Raw genomic sequence first — 14,568 nt, 5'->3', positions numbered from 1 at the left:
AATTTTTTGTATTAAAGCAACAACAATATATATATATATATATATATATATATATATATATATATATATATAGTAAAACAATTAACCATTTTCTGAAGCAATTATTTTTAACAAATATCGCTTCATGGGCTCTTAAAAATTATGAATAAATTTACTGCCTGTAAACCTCTCATCCTTACCAGAAATGTAAAGAGATGGTATAAAAACATCTTTTATATCTATAATAATTTTATAAGCATTTACTGAAATGGCAGCTGGAGTAGGCAAGTTAGGCTGTATAAATCTTAAATTTGAGCTTTATTTTGGATTAATTTAATAACCAATCTTTTTTAGTCCAATGAATATATCGGATAAAAGCCAACCTTATTCTCTAATAATTGTTACATATATCAGAGGAATCCAAAGCATCTCATTTTTAACAACTTTGAATATAAAGGAATTAAAATAATTTGAACAGTATTTTTATCAGCAGGTACAGTTATATTCATGGAGGGAAGTAGACATAATTTTAATTTCCGCAGCATAATTATAACTCTCAGCCCACAGACTGTTGTAAAGTCTTTGGGTCTTAGATTTATCCCTCTTCTCACAAGAAACAATGAAGACAAAAGACTAATTCTGGTAAGCACATTTCTAAGACCAGGTGGTGAAGACCCAGAACAAAAGGGATGTTTAGCACCTGGGCTTCTGTAGCTCAGTCTGTATTGTCTCAATTCAAATGTAAATGTGCTTAACCTCCCTCCTGCCTGTTCTCTGAGGCTTGGCTAGTCCTGAATTGTGTGATTTTGACTTTAACTTTAAACCTTAAATTTAAACTGTAAACTTTAAAAGACACGTGTTGTATCTTTTCTCTATAAACATAGGCAAATCAAAAATTTTCAAACTCTCGGTTGAACTACCAACTGTAGCCAATGGAATATTGGCAGTTTAACTATGTTTTTAAGCCTCTTTTGTAATATTAGAGTATAACCATATTTTTGAGAAACAAAACCAGTCTTTAACGATGTAAGCCATCTATTTTCTCTACAATCAACACCAAGTAGATTACCTTTATGCTATAAAGTTTTGCTGCCACAAAACAAAGTGTAAAATTTAATGGAAACTTGTAGCATCATATAACTCAGGCTGCTGGCTGGTGCGCCGTGAGGACGGGGCAACCAAGTAACACTCAATAGCTGTAAACAATGGCAGCACTGCAGAATTTGAATGTACTGGCATGGGAACAGGCCAAGATCTAACTATGGCCCATAGTGGTATACTTATCCCCAAATCGAACATCAGTATCAGGAGAATCAGAGCCGTCATCTTGCAATCTAGCTTCATTCTTCACAATCTGCACCAGCCGTGTAGGGACCCAAATTGGATTGTCTTCACCTGTGGAATAAACACAAACAGCTCCCCTCCCCGGCCATGGTGGGGGCCTATTGTGTCCCTGACCTTGGAGAAGGGCCGCAGCAAGTCCTGCCTTAGTGAGGAGGCCTTCCAGGCTGCAACAGGCTCTCAGCCAGTCTTGTAGCCCCTTGTTCCTATGAGGGACAATGGCTGCACGGCATTCAGCTGTGGCATTTTCAAGGGTCATCTGTTCTATCCCTGGCATTGTTTGCTCTGGTTCCCCAAAGATTCTGCCATAAAGGAGGGTCCTTTTGTCCTCCACTCTCTCTCCACCAGCCAGTGGAAGGTCCTTAATCTTAATAGGCTCTGCAGTAGCCCTTGTTTCTTTTGAGTACTCTTTTCTTTCTCTAGGCTCTTTGGTCTTATCTGTTTCTCCAGGCTCTTTGGCCTGATCTCCAGGCTCCTTGGCCTGATGCCAGCTAACACGCTCTGGTTCTGGTATGCTAGGGTGGCCCTCTCCTGAAACCTCTTGACTTGCACTAATAGCTGAAAGCAAAAGCAACACAAGCAAGAGGCTAGCTAGTGGAGCGGCGGTGGTGAGTGAAAGTCCGCTCACAACGAAGGCTTCCACCCCAGGCATATCTCTCAGAGACGTACCTTGTTCCTGTAGTTTTTTAACACACCCCAAAACTTGGGGGGTCTCTGCGGTGCCTTGAAGATCCCGGGTTTTGACGCCAGATGTTCCGTGCCCCTCCGTGTCCCCTTCACCTTCGAAAGAGACACGTGAGGTGGTGTTCGGGTGGTTACTACAGTGAGGCTTTATTTTTGTATCAGCAGAAGCGGAAAGACCCAAAGCCCGGAAAAGGCACTGCTTATATACACCCTAGAGTGACGTGTTCACTTCTGATTGGCTGTTCACTCATTACCCATAATACGCCCCGGGATGGGCAGTGACTTTGGCGCGCTTTTTGCCTTTTGCACCTGCGCAGTCAGTTGTTTACTAGTGGGAGGACAGGATGCCCGCGCCATCTTGTAATGGCAAATGCTGTCACACTCACGCGGCTCCCAACAAACCTCCCTTCTAGCCCACCACCCTCCAGAGATAGGGGAAAAGAAAGGTTAATAGGAAAAGGCGGTTGTGGACCTGTTTACAAATAGTTCTGTGAGGGTGACTCGAATCTTCATTAGTGGTCAGCAGTCCAGACCACTAGCAAACATCAGACAAGAATTAGCAGTTGTTTGATCCAGAAAAAACCCCAAGGCTCCACAAATTGGCTAAAGTCTGAGGAAGCCCGAAGAAGTGTCCAGAATACCACCAGAAGTCCTTTGGTGCTTTTCTCTCTACGAAGTCACAACCAGCGAAGAACATGAAGAAAGCAAGGCAAACCAATGCAAGAGCATTGTCCACTGTCTATTGGGTTATACTTACAATTTTTCCAAACATCATGTGTCCTCTTAAGCCTCCACTTCAGTTAAACATCACATGTCCTTTCACCAGGCAGCTTCCAGAAAACCACCACATGTCTGTTCTCAGCAAAACAACCTCTCACATGTCTATTTCAACAAAACATCCTCTCATAACAGAATTTCCAGAAAAACATCACAGAACACAACTGAGTCTCCACTGAAACCAGAAATTCCCACTTCAGCACCCCTGCTGCTCAGGGGATGTGTATACTGAAAAGGGGTTGTGGGTTAGAGAGTTGGTCCAGCAATGAAAATGACTGGCTGCTCTTCCAGAAGGCCAAGGTTTGATTGTCAGCACTGAATGGTTATGTGATTACACTGTACCTCAGAACAGTGTGTAATCACAGGGTCAGAGGATCTGACATCCTCTCCTGGCTACCTTGAACTCTGATTATATGTATTGCACTTGAATACATGCAGGTAAAATGCTAATATTCATAAAAAAAATAAGAATCGTTTTAGCTGGGATGTAGTTGTGCATGCCTTTATGCCCAGCATTGGAAAGGCAGAGGCAGATATATTTCTGTGAGTTTAGGGCTGGCCTGGTTTATAGAATTAGTTCCAGGACAGCCAGGCCTACACAAAGAAAAGGAGGAGATGTGGAGGAGGACGAGAAGGAAAAGGAAGATCGAGGAGGAGAAGGAGATGGAAGATGAGGAGGAAAGAAAGAAGAGGAGGAGGGGAGAGAAGAGGAAGAGAAGGAAGAGGAGGAGGAAGAGGAGGGAAAAGTGTCTTTATGTAGACCAGGATGGCCTTGAATTAAGATGGTTCTGCTTCTGCTTCCTGAATGATGTTATAGTCTCCACTTACCTAACCGGTATCTTCCAAAATTGTGTTGATTGATTGGTTTTATGAATTACATTTGATTTGCTTGTTTATTTATTTTAAAGATATGTTGTAACTATATTCATGTGTATCCTCTGCCAGAGCAGTATGTGCTCTCACCTGCTGAGTCGTCTCTCCAGCCTCTTACTTGTTTTGTGCTTATGTGTTTGGCCGTACAAGTGCCACAGTACTTGTGTGAGAATCAGAGCACAATGTGTGAGAATTGGTTCTCTCCTTCTCCCATGTGGATCCTGGGACTCAAACCCAAGTCTTCAGGACTGGCATCAGGTGGCTTTACTTTCTGGGCCATGTGGCTGGCACCATTCATTGTTTTTATCAGACACGGTCTTGCTATGCAGCCCTGTGTAATAGACTATAGTGTAATGAGTCCCCTTTCCTCTACCTTCCAAATGCTATGATTTTTAGGGGTGCACTACCACACATAACTTTTGATTTTAATCTGAATAGATAATATATTCACAAGAATTACCCCTGCCGGGCAGTGGTGGCACACACCTTTAATCCCAGCACTTGAGAGGCAGAGCCAGGCAGATTTCTGAGTTCAAGGCCAGCCTGGTTTACAGAGTGAGTTCCAGGACAGCCAGGGCTACACAGAGAAACCCTGTCTCGAAAAAAAAAAAAAAAGAAAAAAAAAAAAAAAAGAAAAAAAAAAAAAAAAAAAAAAAAAAAAAAAAAAAAAAAAAAAGAATTACCCCATCTTCCAGAACCTCATTATTTTCTCAAGATTCAACCAAATAATACTGATTTCTTCTGCATGTTTTAATGTTAACATTATTAATCAATAAATATTAATACACCAATTAATGTTATTAATTAATAACATTATTAATTAATAACATTATTAATTAATAACATTATTAATTAATAAATATTAATAATGTTAACATATATTGTTGCAAGTAAATGCGTTCTTTTCTCTCCCACACAGAAAATGATAGCATACTTTATTTTTTCTGTATTTGTTTTGTTTTTGACAAGTTTTAATATGTAATAGCCATGGCTGGCCTGATATTCTCTCTATAGCCCAGGCTGGCCTCCAACTCATGAAAGTCCTACTTCAGTGACTCAAGTGCTATGATTACAGGTGCATACCACCATGCAAGCCTCCTCAACCTGGCCTCCTAGATTTTCTTATCTTACATGTATGATGTTTTGCCTGCACATAGGAATGCACGTAACATGTGTTCCTGATGCTTGCTGAGGTCAGAAAGAGAGACTCAGATTCCTTGAGCCCGAGACTGGAGTGACAGACAGTTGTGAGCTGCCATGTAGGTACTGGGAAACAAACCTGTGTCCTTTGCTAGATAACAACAGAGCCAATGTTTTTGGGGCATCAGTTCCACATCATTACATAAGAGACTGCTTGCGCCTTTCTTGGGTCTGCATTGCATTCCATTGCAACAGGAATACATGGAGTTTGGCCTTGGGCATTCACATGTGGCCGTCTGTAGATACGACTGATATGTTTTGGAATGTTGTGGCATGATGTGGCAGGAGAGGGAGCCTCAGTGGGTCCATGCTGAGCCCCACTGCCCATATCAGCCATACAACTGGTCTACCATAAAATGAACTTTGTTTGGGACATGGGAAGGGGTGTGGGAAGGAAGTAGAGGCAGAGAAAGAAAGGAGACAGAGAAGGACAGAGAGAAGAGAGAGAAAGAATGGAAAAGGCTAGCCTGAAATAGGTGGGAGGGGAACAGGGAGAGAGAAAGAGAGAAAGAGATGAGCGGGGAGAGAGAACAATCTGGAAAAGAAACAAACAAACAAACAAACAAACATCCTTGGTTCAAAAGGACAAAGGCTGAGCGGACTTCCCACTTAAAATCTTCCTGTTCTTTCTCCCCCCTCCACAGCCTCTCCCTGGTCCTTTGCTCCACTCAGCCCTCTTCTCCCCATCCCTGTTTTTATGGTTCACCAGTTGTCATCTTGACATACACAGGTGCTGCCTTAGTCTTATTTTGTAACTGAGAGGGTCATTCAATAAAAGAACTTTTTTTTTTTTTGTTAAATAGATTTTCAAAAAAAAAAAAAAAAAAAAAACACAATATACAAATCTGGACCACTTTGAGAATTTCTCTGTCACCCTCTGGCAGGCAACGTGCTGATCTTCCCTGTACTGGTCCAGTTTTACTATACGTGCTGCCCAAGTGGGCACAGAAAGTTGAAATTTTGTTTTTCTCCATCTAATGAATACTTTTGATTACATTTTATTAATAATCTCTCTCTCTCTCTCAGCCCCATCTTTGACAGGGTTTTTCTATGCAACTCTGACTGTCCTAGAACTCACTCTGTAGGCCAGGCTGGCCTCAAAATCGGATATCCTCCTACCTCTGCCTCCCAAGTGCTTGGATTAAAGACTTGCAACTTCTCTGCCAGGTAATTTCTCTCCAAAACGTAATTTATATTCATAAATTTTATTTTGCTTGTTACAGTTTTAACTGCTGTCTATACCGAGACTCTTCACCTAGAAGCAAAGTCGCCATCGGTTTGCTCCTGGTCAAGAAGACATTTAAGGTTTCAGTCTTTGTAGACTTGTAGACTAAACTTCCTGGTGGATTGTGGATCTTAGGATACAATTTCACAGCTGGGCACCAGGTGACAGATAACTTCTTCTGATAATCTTTAAGACTGAGTCTACAGAGTTTGTGCCACTATGGCCAACAGAGCAGAGTTTAACAATTTTAAGCTATATAAGAAAATGTCCTACAGCCAGATCTTGGGGCATTTCCTCACTTGAGTCTCTCTCCTATCTCATGACTAGCTTGTGTTGTGTTGACAGAAAACTAGTGAGTGGGCTGGAGAGCTGGCTCAGCCTTAAACGCTAGGCTCACAACCAAAAATATAAGAAAACTAGTGAGCACAGTATGAAATGCATTTACCAAGAGGAGAGGGCAGGTTCTCAGAGCTGACACAAGTTCACAAAGGAGCCACTCATGACTCTGGGCGTGGATAGTGTGGAGTAGGGATCTGGCAGAGTTCCCTGCAGGGGATGAAGGGCAGCCTCAGCCAGGAGCGGCCTTCTGGAAACTCACCTCACTCTAGTGTTTCTCTCTGCTAGGGCCTCAGGCTCAAAGACTCCTCATGTGCATCTGAGTGAAGCTAAAGTCTTAAGTGAAATCGCTTTTTAAACGTGGGAATACCTGTTGGTGAAGGACCCTTGGTTTCCCCTGGACGCCGGATTTCAACGGCTGATGGATGTGTCTCCACTGTTCCTCAGATCTGCACTGGTGAAGGCAGTCACAGCCGTGTGACATCAGCAAAACAATGCTGTGCTTCCAGAGTTTCTTACTGAAGTGTTCAGCGGTGCATTGTTATTATTGGGTGAAGGTTACACAGTTATTATATAATGAAATAGTTTGTGGAAGTGTAAAAAAGATTGATAAGCTCCAAACCTAAAGATGAACCTAAAAAAATTATCATTGTCTCACTCAGTGGCTCTCTCCGGCCTGGAACTCAGATGTATAGACCAGGATGATCTTGAACTCTAAGAGACCCACCTACCTCTGCCCCTGGGTGCCTGGATTGAAGAAGTGTACCCCAGGCCTGGACTTCATTATGTTTGTATAGAGTAACAGTGGAGCTTACAAACTGCCCCTGCAGCATGGGTCCATCTGGGGGGAACACACACCACTGGAAATGAAATTTCTTAAAAGCTATAGCCAGCTTGCTGTGGTGGCACATGCCTTTAATCCCAGCAGACAGATCTCTGTGAGTTCGAGGCCACGATGGTCTATAGAGAGAGTTCCAGGACAGCCAGGGGTGCACAGAGAAATCTTGTTTTGAATAATCAAATAAATAAATAATAAATATTAAAAATAATTAAAAAAAAACTATCACCAAGACCTCCAGTCATTTTCTTTGTTTCTAAGATTAAAATATATCTGCACCTTTTCTCCCCCCAAACCCTTTACTTTCTTTCAGAGATAGGTTCTCTCTACATACCCTGGGTTGGTCTTGAACTTTCAAACTTCCTGCCTCTGCCTCCCAAGTCCTGGAATTACAGGCATGCTCTTCCATTTCTGTTTTTTTTTTTTTTTTTCATTTTTCTGCATTTTTCACATTACACATTAAGATAGAAGCTATGAAATACTAAATAAAACAAAAGGCTCATATTAGGAATCAGGAAAACAGTAATGAGCATTTAAGTAACTATATAAATACAAAGTATCTCAGTACTATATTTTCCTTTCTTTCTTCTTTTACTTTACCTTCCTTCCTTCTTCTTTCTTTCTTGTTGGAGTAGAGCAAATGTAGATTCATTAAGAGTACGTGAGAAGGAATTTCCAGGAGTGGCCAAGGCTCCAAAGGGAGCTCTTTAGTACCACATTTTTAAAAAGTGATAAACCGGGCTGGAGAAATGTCCCAGAGGTTAAGTCATTGGCCGCTCTTCCAAAAGGGGAGAGTTCATTTCCCAGCACCCACACAGCAGCTCACAATTGTCTGTAACTCAAGTTCCTGTGGATCCAACATGCTCACACAGACACATATGTAGGCCAAACACCAATGCACATTGAAAAAATTACTTTAAAAAGTCATAAACATCTTTCTGTTTGTTTGTTTTTGTTTTGAACTTACATATATCAGCCTGCTCTGCCTTCTGAGTACTGGGATTTAAGGCACCCACCACCACAGCCATGATCACCATTTCAACCAAAACTGTTAAAATATCTATGGCTGACTTTATTCTCGGTATTAAAGTGACTGAGTAGACCTGTTGGGGGCCGACTTTTAGCAGAAAGCGGCTATCAGCTTTGCAGCCATCTTGAGCCATATACCCTGACATGAGACTTGGATTACAATAGCCTACAACAGCTGAGCACACTCTGATCATCTTGGTTTAGATACCTTGAGATTAAAGGTGTGTGACATTAAAGGTGTGTGACTTAAGAGTATGACTTAGAAGTATAGAGATCAGAGTTAGAGACAAGACCTAAGGGCATGATTATAGGTGTGACTTAGAGGCGTGGCTTAGATGTGAGACATATAAAAGGCAGAGACAGAACAGATCTGAATCAGACTACTGAGATCAGACAGAATCAGACACATCAGACATTAGGTAGAGTCTGCCCTCACCCTCGCTCTTGCTGAACCCTGACCTGCAGACCGGAGCAGCAGCTTGGGCCGGGATACAGTGGCCGCCCAAACGTGGGTCGGCCTGGGCCTCAACATTTTGCCTGGGCTGCGACGTTTTTTGGCCGCCCCAACATGGGGCTAGTGTGGACCCCAACATTATTTTGGCACCCAACGTGTGGCTAGTGTGGACCCCAACATTATTTTGGCGCCCGAACAGGGACTAGTGTGGACCCCAACATTATAGACCAGATCCTGAAAATGAATTTTAGAAGATATTAAGTTTAGCTGTGTGGTAGCATTTTACCTGCATGTATTCAAGTGCAGTACATATGTTCAGAACTCATCGTGGCCAGGAGAGGATGTCAGATCCTCTGACCCTGTGATTACACACTGTTCTGAGGTAAAGTGTAATCACAGAGCCATTCAGTGCTGGCAATCAAACCTTGGTCTTCTGGAAGAGCAGCCAGTCATTTTCATTGCTGGACCAACTCTCTAACCCACAACCCCTTTTCAGTATACACATCCCCTGAGCAGCAGGGGTGCAGAAGTGGGAATTTCTGGTTTCATTGGAGACTCAGTTGTGTTCTGTGATGGTTTTCTGGAAATTCTGTTATGAGAGGATGTTTTGTTGAAATAGACATGTGAGAGGTTGTCTTGCTGAGAACAGACATGTGGTGGTTTTCTGGAAGCTGCCTGGTGAAAGGACATGTGATGTTTTGCTAGAGGAGACGCTTGAGAGGTCACATGATGTTTGGAAAGAGTATAAGTATAACCCAACAGACAGTGGACAATCCTCAGACTTGAGCCAGTTGGCAGAGCCTTGCGGTTTCTTCTGGATCATCAGCTGCTGGTTCCTGTTTGGTGTTTGCCGGTGGACTGGACTGCTGACAATGAAGATTCGAGTCACCCTCACAGAACCATTTTAAACAACCACCTTTTCCTATTAACCTTTCTTTACCCTACCTCTGGAGGGTGATGGGCTAGAAGGGAGGCTGAAGCATTAAAGAAACATAATTAAGGTAGGTTTCAAAAAAATCTAAGCCCACAGAGAAACCCTGTCATGGAAAACCAAACAACAAACAAAACTGGCTACCAGCTGCAAAGAAAGTTTTAGCATAATCATGAGAATGAATTCAAATGTTCAGGAAATATCACTTATGTTCCAATTAATTCCCATTTAATGTAGGCACTCTGCTGGGCTAAGGGGAAACTAACCCTACTCCTTCCTGGAGTCCCTTCAGCCTGCCTCTCCCCACATAGGTTTGTCCTGCTGCCCTAGAGTCTCACATAGTACTGAGTTTGGGGGAACGCAGTGGACCACTGGCCTGCACACATCTCTCTGTGAGGCTACTTTAACTGAACTTCTGTGTCCAACTAAGGATGAAGGAGTCCCCAGAAAGATCATCAGGAGACAGAAGTGTGGAGATGTACCACTATAAAAAATTAACAAGCCTAGATGTGTGGTGATATTTTTCACACACTTATGTGTGACATTTCAAGGGGACAAGCACAGCGATGTCCACTAGCGTGTGTCACCTTCAATAACTGAGATAAAAAGGAGGGTTAGTAGTGGTACGAAAAGTGTGGTCTTTTCTAAAATTAAAAATGACACTATTGGAGTTGTTACAAGTCCGACTTTGCAGCCGCCAACAGACCCAAACCATTCCCAGAACAAGCACCAGCAGATGCTGCTTGCTGGTTACCAGTTGGTATGGATGGAGAGCTATGTCAGACGATATGGGAGTGCCGTAACTGGCCTTTCTGGCTAAATGGCAAGTGTAAAAAACCCCGAGTTCAATAAGAATCCCAGGTGACATACAAAAACAAACATATCCCAAAACATAAAAAAACATGAATCTGCGGAGTTGTGTGCAATCTGCTCTTTTATTATAATTTTTAAAAAGTAATTTATTTATTATTATTTTATGTACATTGGTAAATTTGACTACACGTATGTCTATGTGGGGGTGTTGGATCCCCTGGGACAAGACATAAAGACAGTTGAGAGCTGCCGTATGGTTGCTGGGAATTGAACTCAGGTCCGTCTGGTAGAGCAACCAGAGCTCTTAATCTCTGAGCCATCTCTCCAGCTCTGTAATCCGCTCTTTACCCTATCAGAGTCCTTTTTGTAAAGACTTGTAGCTGTGCCCTCCCCTTAGCTGAAAGGGTGGACAACAATAGCCACAACGTTGTTACCGACTAAAATCCAACAGGTGATTCTAATTCCACCTGCTATTCAAGTAGGAAAGGCTACCAGGCAGCCCAGTGGAGCGATCCACTTGCTGGGCACCAAAACCACAGGGATGCAGGGATGCTTCCAAACGAGTGAGATCATCAGTGCTGCTTGTACTATGTAGAAAGCAACACTTACAAACCACTTGGTCTTGGCCAACTGAGCTGTCCGTGCCTTTACGTGAGTTTTGAGTTTGTCCGTCATTTCCGGCCTGGTGTATCTGGCAACCTCGTCCATCACATTGATGGTGGACAGCTCCAGCTTCAGATCCTGGATCTCTGCTCTCATCTGTGACTCCTGCTTTGCATCCTTCTGCAGCATCCTGGAAATAAAGGAGGACAGGGACGGCAGGAGGATGAGCAGCAAGTTGCACCCGAACACGAAGCTCAAATCCAGTAGCCACGCCCAGCGGTCCGGCTCAGATACACTTATCCTGGATCCCGAGCACCATGGTGACAGTGCCTCCTCCAACAACTCTTTACTTGCACTTTAATCCTCCTCTACCTTCTTTAGAAATCTGAACTCAAGCTTCTGGAGCCAGGTTAATACACTTTCAGATTTTCTCTATCTTCCATCCACAATGGTCATGGTAAACACCGAATAACCGGCACAGCGCTCACTGGCCAGTTCCAGCAACCAAGTAGAACATTAGCCAGAGAGAATTAACCAGGTGACCTTTCTATGGGAGCCAGCTGAATGTTGCCCTGGGGAGTCACATTCTTTTACAGAAGCAAGAACAGAGAGTCAGCTGCTTAAGCCAAAAAGGGGGCCGGGGGAGGTGCGGTGGGGGGGGGGGGAGGGAAATCAAGAAACCAAAAAGAAATAAACAAACTCTTAGGAAATACTGAATTGCACAAAGTTGAATTTAGTTAAAGGAGGTCTTTCTCTGATATGATTAAAAGGTAAGAAGTGTCCTGGCCTGACTTGTTAGAGACTGTATGAAAGAGAAAACTGTACCATAACTGAAGGTTATGTAGGTAGGTATGTGCCGTGGCTGTAAGGGAACATACCCATGGGAGGTTTTGGTCAGTTTAAAACACACTGATACAGAAGACGCTTCACAGCAACATAAGAAATTAATGTCACAATAATTGTACATTAGTCTAGATGGCGTAGGGCTGGCTCCAACCAAGTAGCAAGCAGGTTTTACGGCATCAGTGCTCTGGCTCTCCTTGTTTCCTCCCACCTACAGCTTTGGAGGCTGTTCCTATTTAATAGGACCTCTGTGGCATTGATCACCTCTGGGATTCCCTTTTGGATTTTAAAAACCAGAAGGCTTTGGCCACACGTTGGAAGACAGGACACATAATTCAGACCCAAGTGGATGGATGCAGAAGGTTTGAAACTGTGCCTGGACTTGACAGCTTTAAACCTGCTGCTCCAGCCTTAGCAAGAGCACCTGACCCGGGTGACATTTGCCTGTTCTGGAGTGACCTGAGTGGTGACAGCACTTGCCAGCTCTCCTAGAGCACCTGCTCTTCCTTGGGTCTGCAGTCATTGAAGGTGTGAATGCCTGCGCATGTGCACTGACTACTGTGTTCACTTTTGTGCTTCTTATAAACGCAGTAGCTTTGTGCAACCTTTTACAAGTGTCTGTGTTAATTTTACATGTTAGAAAGTAGATAACGTGTCAACCAGGAGCACTTGACTTCCTACACAGATCTGCCTGCCATTCCTGCTTTTAGACAACAGTTTATGAGCTTGATCAAATTAGAGCACTCTGGACCCTGTCCTCAGCCTGTTGCAGAACTCGGCTTTCCTTTGTTTGGGGTTGGTTTGTTTATTGAATCAGGGTTTCTCTGTGTGGCCCTGGCTTTCCTGGAATTCATTCTGGAGATCAGTCTAGCCTTGAACTCAGAGATCCACCAGCATCTGCCTTCAAGTGCTGGAATTAAAGGAGTGTGCCACCACTGCCTGGCAAGCGTCTCTTTTGTTCTAATCTTCATGACATTTGGTGGGCTTATATGAATATAAATAGTCACTGGGCATGCCTTTTGTTCTCTACAGAACATTTTCACAAAATTGCAATTCTTGTGACTTATATAAAATTTTAACTGTAGAAATTCTGTACTTTGACATCCCACTTTGGGAAAACTGACAGGGTAGACTTGTACTCTCTGCCTTATTTTCTCTTCAGCTCCTGCCTTCTCTTGTCTTTGCTTCCGTGACCTGTGTCATTGGACTGTTTTGGTTACACGAAGGCTTAAATGTCTCAGGTTTTACTTCTAAAACTTGCTTAAAATAAAATGATTTCTGTGAAAACCCTAAAACCATACCATTATGATATTATGATTCCCACATTGCTCAGGGGAAGAAACCGTGATGGGAAGGTTCCGTGACTCTGCCTCATACACACATGGGCACACATCCAAACCTACAGTCATTCACACCCAGAAACACACACACACGGAGGTCTAGGCACACAATCAGCCAAGCATGAAACACATGCACACTGGCATGTATGCACACATCAGTACAGACAGAGTCACATAGGAGGTGGCAGGTAGAGTCACATTGGTGTTACTTAGGACCTCTGGCCCAGTGCCTGTTCCTGCTGCACTTTTATAAAGTCACCATTCAACCCACATTGACAATACCCTGCTCCAGGCCTTTAGGCCTCTCAGGGAGACTCCATCTCCAACTAGAAATTCCCATCAACCACACAGAATTCAACCTTTGAGGTTTTTTTATTTTTATTTCTTCTTTTTCTTTTCTTCTTTCTTTTCTTTCCCCCTCTTTCCTTTCTTTTATTCTTTCTTCTTCTTTTTATTTTTCTTCTTCTTTTTCTTATTGTTTATTATTATTATTATTATGTGCATCTGTGAGACAGTCAGAGAAAGGATGACAATGCCTGTGGGCAGGCACACAAGAGCCACAGTCCACATGTGGATGTCAGAGAGCTCTCAGGTGTGGATGCCTCACCAGACACCTTGGTAAGACAGGTCTCCTTGTTTTTCTTGCTTTCACACGCCCCCACACCTAAACTTCCTGCTGATCCTCTGGCATCCCCTCCAGGTTTAAAGGAGGAATTCCAAGATTACAAATGTGTGTCACCATCCAGAGGTTTCCTGTGAACTCCTGGCTTCAGACTGTGTTTGTGAGTCTGAGGCCTCTGAGGCCTCTGAGGCAAGCACTTTAATTTCTAGGAATCTGCTGGCCCTTCCCCTTCTTCACATAGACTAAGAGAACCCAGCAGAGAGGCTGGCATGGCCAGAGGCTAGACAGGATGCCCAGGGTTTGACAGATGTGCCAGTGTCCAGGGTGGAGCTCCCGGCACTTGGCTGATGTTCGTGCACTTGTCAGGAACACAAAGAGCTGACAAAACCCTGTGTCTGTGCACCCCGATGTGCCACAAGCAATGTTATGTAGGAGGTGTTTCTACACTGTCCTCATTGTTCACACATGTAGAGACCTTTGTAACTGGGCGAAGATTAGCAAGAGGACACTGGAAGTGGTTGTTGCCTTTAGCTGCTCTTTTACTGGTTTCTGCTGTAAGTCGCTGTGGAGAGTTGGGCAATGTTTTAGAAAAGTGCTCTGCACTCCCACATTCTTTCCAAAGGCCCACAAGCGGGTCATCAACCCCATGTTGCAATGTTACAGCTCAGTTACCTCAATAC

At 43.3% G+C, this 14,568-nt stretch overlaps 1 non-coding gene and 1 pseudogene across 1 annotated transcript; both read right to left on the bottom strand.

Annotated features, from left to right (window-relative positions):
- Positions 1-5,693: 5,693 nt before the first annotated feature.
- Positions 5,694-5,800, bottom strand: LOC117718378 (U6 spliceosomal RNA). The gene has a single exon (XR_004608061.1). It is a non-coding gene; the product is annotated as a U6 spliceosomal RNA (small nuclear RNA).
- A 4,793-nt stretch (positions 5,801-10,593) lies between these two features.
- LOC117717997 (guided entry of tail-anchored proteins factor 1 pseudogene) lies at positions 10,594-14,536 on the bottom strand (annotated as a pseudogene).
- Positions 14,537-14,568: the final 32 nt, after the last annotated feature.

Source organism: Arvicanthis niloticus, chromosome 12 (genome assembly GCF_011762505.2).
Source record: "Arvicanthis niloticus isolate mArvNil1 chromosome 12, mArvNil1.pat.X, whole genome shotgun sequence".
Classification (NCBI taxonomy): Eukaryota; Metazoa; Chordata; class Mammalia; order Rodentia; family Muridae; genus Arvicanthis; species Arvicanthis niloticus.
This window is presented reverse-complemented; position numbering and strand designations above follow the sequence as displayed.